Source organism: Caretta caretta, chromosome 10 (genome assembly GCF_965140235.1).
Source record: "Caretta caretta isolate rCarCar2 chromosome 10, rCarCar1.hap1, whole genome shotgun sequence".
In the NCBI taxonomy this organism is placed as follows: Eukaryota; Metazoa; Chordata; order Testudines; family Cheloniidae; genus Caretta; species Caretta caretta.
In genome coordinates, this window is record NC_134215.1 from 36,098,270 (window position 1) to 36,109,516 (window position 11,247).

At 50.4% G+C, this 11,247-nt stretch overlaps 1 non-coding gene across 1 annotated transcript; it reads left to right on the plus strand.

Moving 5' to 3' along the window:
• The first annotated feature begins 1,711 nt into the window (after positions 1-1,711).
• On the plus strand, positions 1,712-1,782 carry TRNAG-CCC (transfer RNA glycine (anticodon CCC)). The gene has a single exon. It is a non-coding gene; the product is annotated as a tRNA-Gly (tRNA).
• Positions 1,783-11,247: the final 9,465 nt, after the last annotated feature.

The window sequence follows — 11,247 nt, forward strand, 5'->3', positions numbered from 1 at the left end:
GCTTGCTCTGCTTGTGGGGCTTTATTTGCAGGCTTGGTGCTGACCAAGGAGGGGCAACAGCCAGCAAGGCCCGGTACAGCCACCCGCTGCCACTCCACCTCTGCAAGGCTGGTGGCACCAGACAGAGCCACATGTGACTCTTCTGGTTCCTCCACTGGGGGGGGGGGGGATGCAAAGGAACCAGTGTCTGAGTGATGGGGATGGGCTGCTGGGTCAGAATATTTGGTTGCCTTTGCAGCTGGGCTGGTCATGGGCAGCAAGGAGTTTACCTGCAGCTGGTGCCCCTGGCTGAGGAGTGGAAGGTGTCCATGTCTGACTGGGGTAGCGTTTGGCACACACCGTACAGGGAAATGGCTGCCCCATTGCACATTCCCTGCTGAGCTGGTGCAGCCCCTTCACTGTGCTCCAGGCTTTGGGCTCCTGGCTGGCCCTGGAGCAGCTTGAATGGGGAACCCTGGGGCGGGGGGTGGGGGGGAAGGGAAGCAGATTCAAAGCACAAAAATAACTTGGTTCAGCCAGGCCAACATGCCACTTTGGGCTCTCCCAGACCCCATCCTCACAGAGGCTCGTTCTTCCCTATGCTAAGCACTCTCATGACATGCCTCTCACCTCCCCCACCCCATCCACCACAGAGGCATTGCCCCTCCTTACCCTGAACCTGCACATTCACACCACCCCCACCCACTAACTGAGGGTTTAGACTACTCTTCTCCATTGCCTTAGGCTCCACTCCTCTTGCCAGCCACCCCCCCAATCACTCCACCAGCCAGGCCTGGCACCTGTGTGATGAGGGGCAGGATCTGAGCGGCAAAGAGACAAGCCAAGGCCTGCAGCAGCTGGGGAAGCTGAGCCCAGGAGGAGCCGAGCGAGATCCCCAACTACAGGCCAGAGACTAGGGAGGACGGCACTGCGTGGGCAGAGGCACCACTTCTGTTACCTCTGTTCCCCTAAAAAACCAACCTAGGGTCTCACTTGTATTAGTTTTATTACAGTGCCGCTGTTGGGTCAGACAGAAAAGGGAAGGAGCTTATTTATACACCACATTCAGATTCACCGCATTCATACCCCCATGAACCCACACATTTACACAGGCGGAGAGCTACCGGAGACAGCATGGGAAGCCAAGAAGCCGAAGCGTGGTAGATCTGGTGTGTCCGCCTGCGGTCATGGACAAGGGCTGGTGAGCAGCTCAAGGAGCAGCAGCTTGTGTGCATGGCTGCTTGCTTTTATTTTGGAACTGGGTGCTCCTGTCATGTACACTGAGTTTTTCTTCTGTGTCTGTCATGGAGAAGCATTCCCAGTCCCTCCCTGTTCCTTTCATGCATCTTTAGAGCACTCTGTGATTGCCTTCTCAGGGCAGATTATATCAGACATACCTGGCTCCTGGCTCCTGGCTCCGGGCTCTTTTCTCCTTGCAGTTCCTCTCCGCCCAGTCCCCCATACACTCCCTCGTTCACACCCCCTTATCTTCCACACACACACTCCCTAGTTCACACTCTCTCTGACTGTGGGATGGGATATTACAAAGCTTGGCAGTTCATATAAGTGGTAACTTGAAAAGGTTGCAGAGCTTCAAAGGTTACAAAACTTAAAAGGCTATGCTAACAGTAAATGAAGTTACAAAGTCTGCAACAAGGTTGCAGAATGTAATGATACATGTTACAGATCTTACAATCGCATTTGAGCAGAGGCTTTACATAACATGTAAGTTGCGCTGCTGGTGTAGTGGTATCATGCAAGATTCCCATTCTTGCGACCCGGGTTCGATTCCCGGGCGGCGCAGAGAAATTTTGGGGGGGAGGGATAGCTCAGTGGTTTGAGTATTGGCCTGCTAAACCCAGGGTTGTGAGTTCAATCCTTGAGGGGGCCATTTGGGATCTGGGGCAAAAACTGGGGATTGGTCCTGCTTCGAGCAGGGGGTTGGACTAGATGACCTCCTGAGGTCCCTTCCAACTCTGTGATTCTGTAACATTTTCCACCCTTTGGTCACCCAAATTGTGGTGACCATCCAAAGGGGAATGACATGTCTCCACTCATCCATGCTAGTGCTTCAACTCCCAGAACAATTCCAGCTTTTCATTACATGTAGCATGTCCACAGTAACAGACAAACATATCAAAATATTGACCAGAGGATGTAACAATGAGCATCAAACAGCCCCTCTCATGTACAACATTTAGATGAAAATCAAAACATTTGGTGGGAAGGTAAACAATCAGTAAAGGGGATAGTTATACACAGGCTTTTGGACGGAGGTGGCCACCACAGGGATAGGTATGTGATTGACAATTTGGCAGGAGACAGAGGGGTAGGGAGCGGGAGGGGTCTAAGAGTTAAAGAGAGCTCTGAGTCTGGTTTGTTGCTATTCCTTGCCTAATACAGTATCTTCCCTCTTCCCAAACATCGTACACCATAATGCTAGCAATGAGACAAGTGCGACAAGACAAACATGAAACAGAAAACATAGAACATGAGACAACATAGAAGTTGTATGTTTGTTTGTTTGTTTGGTCGCAATGATGCACCATGGTACGTTTCAGTTGTTCTTCAGCTGGTACCAGCTCTTTTGAAGAAGGTGATTCTTTTACCTTTTTTTTTAATTAAAATTCTTCTTTTAAGAACCTGATTGATTTTTCATTGTTCTTTAAGATCCAAGGGTTTGGGTCTGTGGTCACCTGTACAAATTGGTGAGGATTCTTATCAAGCCTTCCCCAGGAAAGGGGGTGTAGGGCTTGGGAGGATATTTTGGGGGAAGACGTCTCCAAGTGGGCTCTTTCCCTGGTCTTTGTGTAAGACGCTTGGTGGTGGCAGCATAGGGTTCAAGGACAAGGCAAAGTTTGTACCTTGGGGAAGTTTCTAACCTCAGCTGGTAAGAATAAGCTTAGGAGGTCTTTCATGCAGGTCCCCACATCTGTACCCTAATGTTCAGAATGGGGAAGGAACCTTGACAGGGGCCTTGGTCAATTTGGTACACTGTATCACTTCCCTTATTATATATAGTAAATGGCCCCTCCCACCTTGCTTGGAGGGGCTTAGTGTTCCATGTACATTACCTGATCACCCACCTGCCAGGCGGGCGGTTTCTGTCACCCCTTGTCCATTTTTTCCTGACCCCATCCCATTGTTTGCTGCATGAGTTGAACAGCTTGAGGAAGTTCCTCTCATAGAAGTTTATACCATTGGATCAGTTCCAGAGTGGTGGGGTCAGAGAGGGAGGGGATCGATTGTGATAGCATAAGGTGCATTGGTCATCTAAACATTAATTGGAAAGGCATCACTGAGCTACTGTACCGGGATCTATTCCTGATTACAGCTAACACTAAAGGCAAATGTTTAGTCCAGGCCCCCCTCCCCCCAACAAGACTTTAGACAGAGCTGCTTTGATGGTACAATTCATATGCTCCACCTGCCCAGAGCTATGAGGGTGCCTAGGAATATGCAGCTTCCGCTGTATTCCCAAAGCATCCAGTAATGCCTTCCAGACTGCTGACACAAACGGGGTCCCCCGTCTGAATCAATCACCTTGGGAGATCCGTATCTACAAATGAGCTCCTTGAACAGAACCTTAGCTGTTTTCTCAGCGCTATGGGTTTTCATGGGAAACGCTTCTACCCACCCCGAAAACGCATCTACTATCACCAAAAGCGAGGTACATCTTCCTTCCCTGGGTGGTAATCCTTCAATAAAATCTACCTGGAGGCAAGCCCACAGACCGCCCAGCTCTCGCTGATGACCTAAAGGCAGCTTATCCTTGGATTCCCCTGGTCAGCATGGGTTAAAAGCAGCACATGTAAGACAATTCTGTACCCAATTGGTCACATCCTGTTGCTGTCCTGGCCAGCGGGGTATGTCTCCAGCTCATTGCAGAGTCCCTTCCATGCCTTCGTGGGCCAGTGCATGGGACCAACATATAATTTCCTGTTGATCCCACCATGCCAGTACTACTAGCAGGTGGTCCTCTGGGTGTCCATCTTGCTTCAACTGCTGACACAGGGCCCCACATGTGGTGACCAGGGCCACCACAGGGTCCTTGCTAAACCATCCACTTTATTGTTAAAAAGGGCTTCCACTGACAAGTCTGCACTTTGATGACCTTTAATATGCCCTACTAACAATTGGTTAGGATTAGCAGTGACCCACTGATGTACACCCTCTCAGTCCTTATAATGGACCAACTCCTTCCCGTCAGCACTTCTCCAGTCACTACTGGCCCATTGTGGCATCCATTTAGTCCACTCTCCTAACATATACTGAGAATCTGAAAAGACCACCAAGGGTCCCAGACACGGCTCCCAAAGCATTAAACATTCCACCAATGCCTTTAATGCAGCCAGCTGTGCCAACCCTTGGGGCCAAACTCGCACTACTGACTTATCTTCCACATTTATTACTGCACTCTGTATGTGGTTTTTCCCCTCTTTTACCCAAGCTGCCCCATCTGAAAAATAAATGTTGGCCAGTGCTGTTAGGCTCCGTGCTTGCTCTATTGAGGTTACCCAACCCACTGGCACTGAATGAGTCTCTGGTACAGGGCACTCATGTTTTGCCTCTTTTGTCTGAAGCAAGACCCTGGGTAGTTGCCCAGCACCTGGGGTATTTTGGTATTGGACCCCTCGATTTACCAAGGCCAGGGTCCACTGAGCCATCCTTGGATTACTTACGCCTGCTTGGGTGCGTTTTCCTGACAATATATATTTTGAGGGGGTGTGGGTGCTCCGAATAATAACTTGATTATCTCCGACCATCACCGCCCCTACTTCCAGCACCCATATTACTGTCAGACATTCCCTTTCACATGGGCCAAACTTTTGCTCCACTGGTGTTAAAAGGCATGAATAGAATAGGCTAGCGGGACTGTTTTCTGCAATGGGCCCGCTTGTAATGCCACCACGGCCAATGCCTCAGGACTGTTGGCGACCCTCATATATATGGACTCTCCAACCCGTACGGGTCACAGTGTCGTTGCTCGCAACAAAGACTGCTTCAACTCTCTGAAAGCTGCTTCCTGTTCCAGGCCCCATTGCAACTGTGCCTCCTTCCTCAACAGGTTATAAAGGGGTTTGGTGATACACGCATAGTCCCATATGTGGGCTCTTACAAAATTAAAAGCCCCTAATATGGCCTACAGGCCTCTCAAATCTTGGGGGGCTGGTAGATTCTGCAATGCTGACAATCGTTGTTCCTGTTTCTGACAGGGTAAGCCCCAGGTACTCCACCTGCGGTTGTGTTAATTGTGCCTTTTCCAGGGACGCCTTCATGCCATACTGTTGAATCAACTCCAGTACTTGTTCAGTCCTCCCTCGGGCATCCACGTCGTCTATTCCCATTATCAGGATATCGTCCACATATGAGACCACGCACCCTTTATCCCCTGGAGGGAGATGCTCTAACATTTGGGTCACTACCTTACGCGCAATAGCAGGGGCACTATGAAATCCCTGGGGTACAGGGGTAATGCAATACTGTACCCCATCCATGTGGAACGCGAATCAATCCTGCAATCCTTCCTCTAGTGGGATAGCAAAGAAACAGTTAGACAAGTCCAGTACAAAAAATCTTTTAGCTTCCCTTGGTATGTCTTGTAACACCTGGGTCACGTCTGCAACTATTGGCGCCCACTGGGGGGGGGGGGGGGGGGTCATCACATTGACTCTCTGATTGTCAACTATCAGTCTCCATGAGACACCATCAGCTTTCCTCACAGGCCATATTGGGGAGTTAAAGGGGGAAGTCGTTCTTTTCACTACTCCCTGTCTTTCCAGCTCCTGACTATCTCCGCTACAGCCTGGTGTGCCGCAGTGGGGATAGGAGATTATTTCTGTGGGGGGACAGCTGGTCCTTCTATTTTCACTGGTTTCACAGTCCATTTACCGCAGGCCAGCTTGTGGGCCACCCATGATTGGGGAAAGTTCTTCCTCCACTCCTCTCTGCTATCCCCAGTCACTACCGCCATCCCCAGCATACTACTCATCAGCAATCCAGTATCTCCCTGCCTTACTTCAGGGGTCCAGTCTTTCTTTGGGATCCTCCATAAACCTTTGTTAGCACTATCAACCACTATTTCTCCCTCCCACAAGCAATCTATGCCCACAATTGGTTCTGTAGTTGTGGGGCTATAAATCCAGGACCATCTTCAGGTAAGATTCCCCACCCGGGTGACCAATCATCGCAACACTTGTCCCTGCGCCAAGGTACCATCAAATCCCTGGATCTGAATGGTTCCCTGGGTTTGCACTCCCGGCCTGAGGCAGGGAAGCAGTGGGACAGCCGCGCCAGTGTCCACCAGTGCCACAAAGTCTAGTTCAGATGTCTCAGGGTGCTCATGCGGCCCCCCCCACCTGAAGGTGCACCCACAACCTTCCTCCCGAATCCACCTGGAGAGGTCCCACCCAGCCCATTCCTGGGTGCTTCCCTCTCCCAGTGGACTCAGGAAGTCAGGGCCCCCCTAATCTGAGGTTGCTTTTCTGGTCCAGATATGGTCCCCTGGCTCCGGGAGCTTCAACCCCAGCTAAATACAGCAGAGTGCTCGGGAATCCGTGGACTTCCCATCCCATTGGTTCCCCCTGGTCCTTCAAGGCCATCCACAACTGTATGTGGAGCCGATTGGTGTGTGATCGGGGGTACCTGTATCGAGGTGCTGGGGCTGCAGCCGCAGTGACAGGAGCAGGAGCCCCAGTTCCAGGCTGACTAACCACTCTAGTGGCCTGGCATACCGCTTCCTTAAGGTGTGATATGTCTAGGGGCTCTCCCTACCTCCACACTCCCACAGCCATCTGAACATCTTTGGGCAACATTATTGCAATAAGCCTTAATTTGGCCATTGGGACCACAATCTCAGACAGGGTCCTGGGAATTGCTCTCCCCCTGGGCACAGGCCGGATACCGCCCAGTTAACAATCCCACTAATATCATTCTTTCCACAAAAACGTCAGAGGCCTCCTCTGGAGCAGAGGAGCCCGCTGCATATTGGCAGCTAACCTCCTGCAGTGCCTCTCCGTGAGCCAAATTATGAACCAGTGCGAACGGGGACTGCCACCATCCGGCTGCCTGCGTTCACGGTGCAATTCCTATATCACTTCCTGGTACAGTGGATGCCGCCCTCAACAGCTTCCTAACCTCCTCTGGGTTTAACCCCTGAACCTCTATAGCCATCAGAAACTGATACTCCCATTCTGAGAATGTGCTTGACTTGGCTGGCCCTAACTTCTGAGCCAGAGAAGTTATTTCTGCAGGGGTTAAGGCTATTTCCTGCATGGTTACCCCTGTTACTGGTTCAGAGCTCCCTCCCTGAGCCAGGGGGCCATGCTGGAAAGTTAACCATTGCATAGCTGCCACCAGGGCTGGCCGAGCTCCTGGCCCATCTGGCCAGGGTCAGGGTCATACTATATGCCCCCATCCCAGTCTCCTGCGTCATATCGGAGTGGCGTCTTTGTCCCCGATCCCAGTGGTCCTGCTGCTCTCCCGCCTAGATGAGTCCCCTGCTCTAACACCAGTCCCCGCAAACACTCCACCTGGACCTCCAACTCCTTAGGCCATATCTACACTATGAAAGTATTCTGATTTTACAGAAGTCAATTTTTGGGAACAGATTGTAGAAAGTTGAGTGCATGTGTCCACACTAATTCGGTGGTGTGCAACCACAGTACCATGGCAAACGTTGACATTCCGAGCGGTGCACTGTGGGTAGCTATCCCACAGTTCCCGCAGTCCCCACTGCCCACTGGAATTCTGGGCTGAGCTCCCAATGCCTGATGGGGCCAAAAATTTGTTGTGGGTGGTTATGGGTAAATGTTGTCAATCAACCTTCCCTCCCTCCGTGAAAACAATGGCAGATAATCATTTCACGCGGTTTTCCCTGGATTGCCTGAGCAGACGCCATAGCACGGCAAGCATGGAGCCTGTTCAGCTCACCGCAGCAGTTATGACCATTGTAAACACCTCGTGCATTATTGTGCAGTTTATGCAGAACCAGCACCTGAAAAACTATGCAAGGAGGTGATGGCAGCGTGGTCATGAGGACATGAACACAGATTTCTCTAAAACCGTGGTCTCCAGCAATTTGGAGATCATGGTGTTACTGGGGCAGGCTTATGCCATGGAATGCTGATTCTGGGCCTGGGAAACAAGTACAGTGTGGTGGGACCGCATAGTGTTGCAGGTCTGGGACAATTCCCAGTGGCTGCGAAACTTGCATGCGTAATGGCACTTTCATGGAACTTTGTGACTTGCTTTCCCCTGCCTTGAAGTGCAAGAATACCAAGATGAGAGCAGCCCTCACAGTTCACAAGCGAGTGGCAATAGCCCTGGGAATCAATTTGGAGTGGGCAAATCTACTGTGGGGGTTGCTGTGATGCAAGTAACCAACGCAATCATTGAGCTGCTGCTATCAAAGGTAGTGACTCTGGGAAACGTGCAGATCATACTAGATGGCTTTGCTGCAATAGGATTCCCTAACTGTGGTGGGGCTATAGATGGAACGCATATCCCTATCTTGGGACCAGACCACCAGGCAGCCAGTACATAAACTGCAAGGGGTACTTTTCAATGGTGCTGCATGCACCTGTGGATCACAAGGGACATTTCACCAACATGGGATGGCCGGGAAAGGTACATGACGCTCGTGTCTTCAGAAACTCTGGTCTGTTTAAACAGCTGCAGGAAGGGATTTACTTCCCAGACCAGAAAATAACCATTGGGGATGTTGAAATGCCTATAGTTATCCTTGGGGACCCAGCCTACCCCTTAATGCCCTGGCTCACGAAGCCATACACAAGCACCCTGGACAGTAGTAAGGAGCTATTCAACTATAGGCTGAGCAAGTGCAGAATGGTGGTAGAATGTGCATTTGGATGTTTAAAGGGTCGCTGGCGCCGTTTACTGACTCACTCAGACCTCAGCGAAACCAATATTCCCATTGTTATTGCTGCTTGCTGTGTGCTCCACAATCTCTGTGAGAGTAAAGGGGAGACGTTTATGGCGGGGTGGGAGGTTGAGGCAAATTGCCTGGCCGCTGAATACGTGCAGCCAGACACCAGGGCAGTTAGAAGAGCACAGCAGGAAGCGCTGCGCATCAAAGAAGCTTTGAAAACCAGTTTCATGACTGTCCAGGCTATGGTGTGACAGTTCTGTTTGTTTCTCCTTGGTGAAAACCCACCCCCTTGGTTGACTCTAAATTTCCTGTAAGCCACCCGCCCTCCCCCCTTCGAACACAGCTTGCTTGCAAAGGAAATAAAGCCACTATCATTTAAAAAACATGTATTCTTTATTAACTGATTATAAAAATAAGGAGATAACTCACAAGGTAGCCCGGGTGGAGTGTGGGAGGAGGGTAGGAAAAGGCCACTTCAAAGCTTCTTGAATGACAGCCTTCTTTGCTTGGGCTGTACCCTGGGGTGGAGCAGTTGGGTGCCCGGAGGCCTGCCCCCCCCCCCCCCACATTTTGGGCATCTGGGTGAGGCAGCTATGGAACTTGGGGAGGAGGAAGGATGGTTAAACAGGGGCTGCAGTGGCAGTCTGTGATCCTGCTATCATTCATGAACCTCCACCAGATGCCGGAGCATGTCTGTTTGATCCTGCATTAGCCCCAGAGTTGCCTCATGCCTCCTCTGATCTTCCTGCCGCCACCTCTCCTCACGTTCATCTGCTGCTTTCCTGTACTCTGCTACTGTGTTCCTCCACGCATTCTGCTGAGCTCTGTCAGTGCCGGACGACTGCATAAGCTCAGAGAACATTTCATCGCGTGTGTGTTTTTTTTCGCCGCCTTATCTGAGGTAGCCTTTGGGACGGAGGAGGGAGGCTTGAAACATTTGTGGCTGCTGGAGGAAAAAAAGGGAGTGAAGATACATTTTACAGAACAATGACTATACTCCTTCACAGTGAACAATGCTATTCACATTACATAGCACGTGTGATTTTGGTACAAGGTCGCATTTTGCATCTTATATTGAGTGCCTGTGGCTTTGGGGTTAGATCACACACTCAGTGCCGGACAACAGAATTTGGCTTGCAGGTGGCCATGGTAAGCCATAGTCTGTAGGCTTCTGCAACCTTCATAATCAGCAGCGCCCTCCTCTCCCATACCAAGCAAAGCATGTTGAGTTGGCCATTTAGTGCTGGGGTTTTCCTGTTAATGTGCAGTAGCAGAAACCAAATTACCCCCCCCCCCCATCCAATTCTCTGGGATGATTGCTTTACTTCTTAATTAAATTCCCCTATTTCAACCAGGTTACCATGAACGATATCACTCTCCTCAGGATAACACAGAGAGATAAAGAACGGATGTTGCTTGAATGCCAGCAAACACCAGGACCATACACTGCCAGGCTTTGTCATCCAGTGATATCAGATTACTTGCTACTAGCATGGAGTGGTAAAGTGTCCTACCATGGAGGATGGAATAAGGCTGTTCTCCCCAGAAACCTTCTGCAAAGGCTTTTAGAGTACCTCCAGGAGTGCTTCATGGAGATGTCCCTGGAGGATTTCTGCTCCATCCCCAGACAGGTTAACAGACTTTTCCAGTAGCTGTACTGGCCACAAATGCATCTCAAGTCCTCAGGGCTACTTAATCATTAAAAAACGCTTGCTTTTATAACATGTATTATATTTAAAAAGGTCCACTCACCAGAGGTTCCTTCTCCGGCTTCGTTGGGTTGGGAGGGTATTTCAGTCATGGTGATAAAAAGATCCTGGCTGTCAGGGAGAATGGTGTGCTGTGTGCTCTCCTCAAGCTTGTCCTCCTCCTCATCTTCCCTGTCTGTAAAATCCTCAGGCATGGTGGAGAGTACCCCATCATCGGAGTCCACGGACAGGGGTGGGGTAGTGGTGGTGGCCCCCCCTAGAATTGCATGCAGGTCAGCGTAGAAGCAGCATGTCTGGGGCTCTGTCCCGGAGTGTTTGTTTGATTCTTTGGTTTTCTGGGATGCTTGTCTGAGCTCCTTAAGTTTCATGCAGCACTGTATTGCATCCCTGCTGTAACCTCTGTCCCTCATGGCCTCTGAGATTTTTTTGAAATGTTTTGGCATTTTGTCTTTTGGAACGTAGTTCTGATAGCACAGATTCCTCTCCCCATACAGCGATCAGATCCAATACCTCCCATTTGGTCCATGCTGGAGCTCTTTTTCGATTCTGGGACTGCATGGTCACCTGTGCTGATGAGCTCACCTGGCCAAACGGGAAATGAGATTCAAAAGTTCCCAGGGCTTTTCCTGTACACCTGGCCAGTGCATCTGAGTTCAGAGTGCTGTCCAG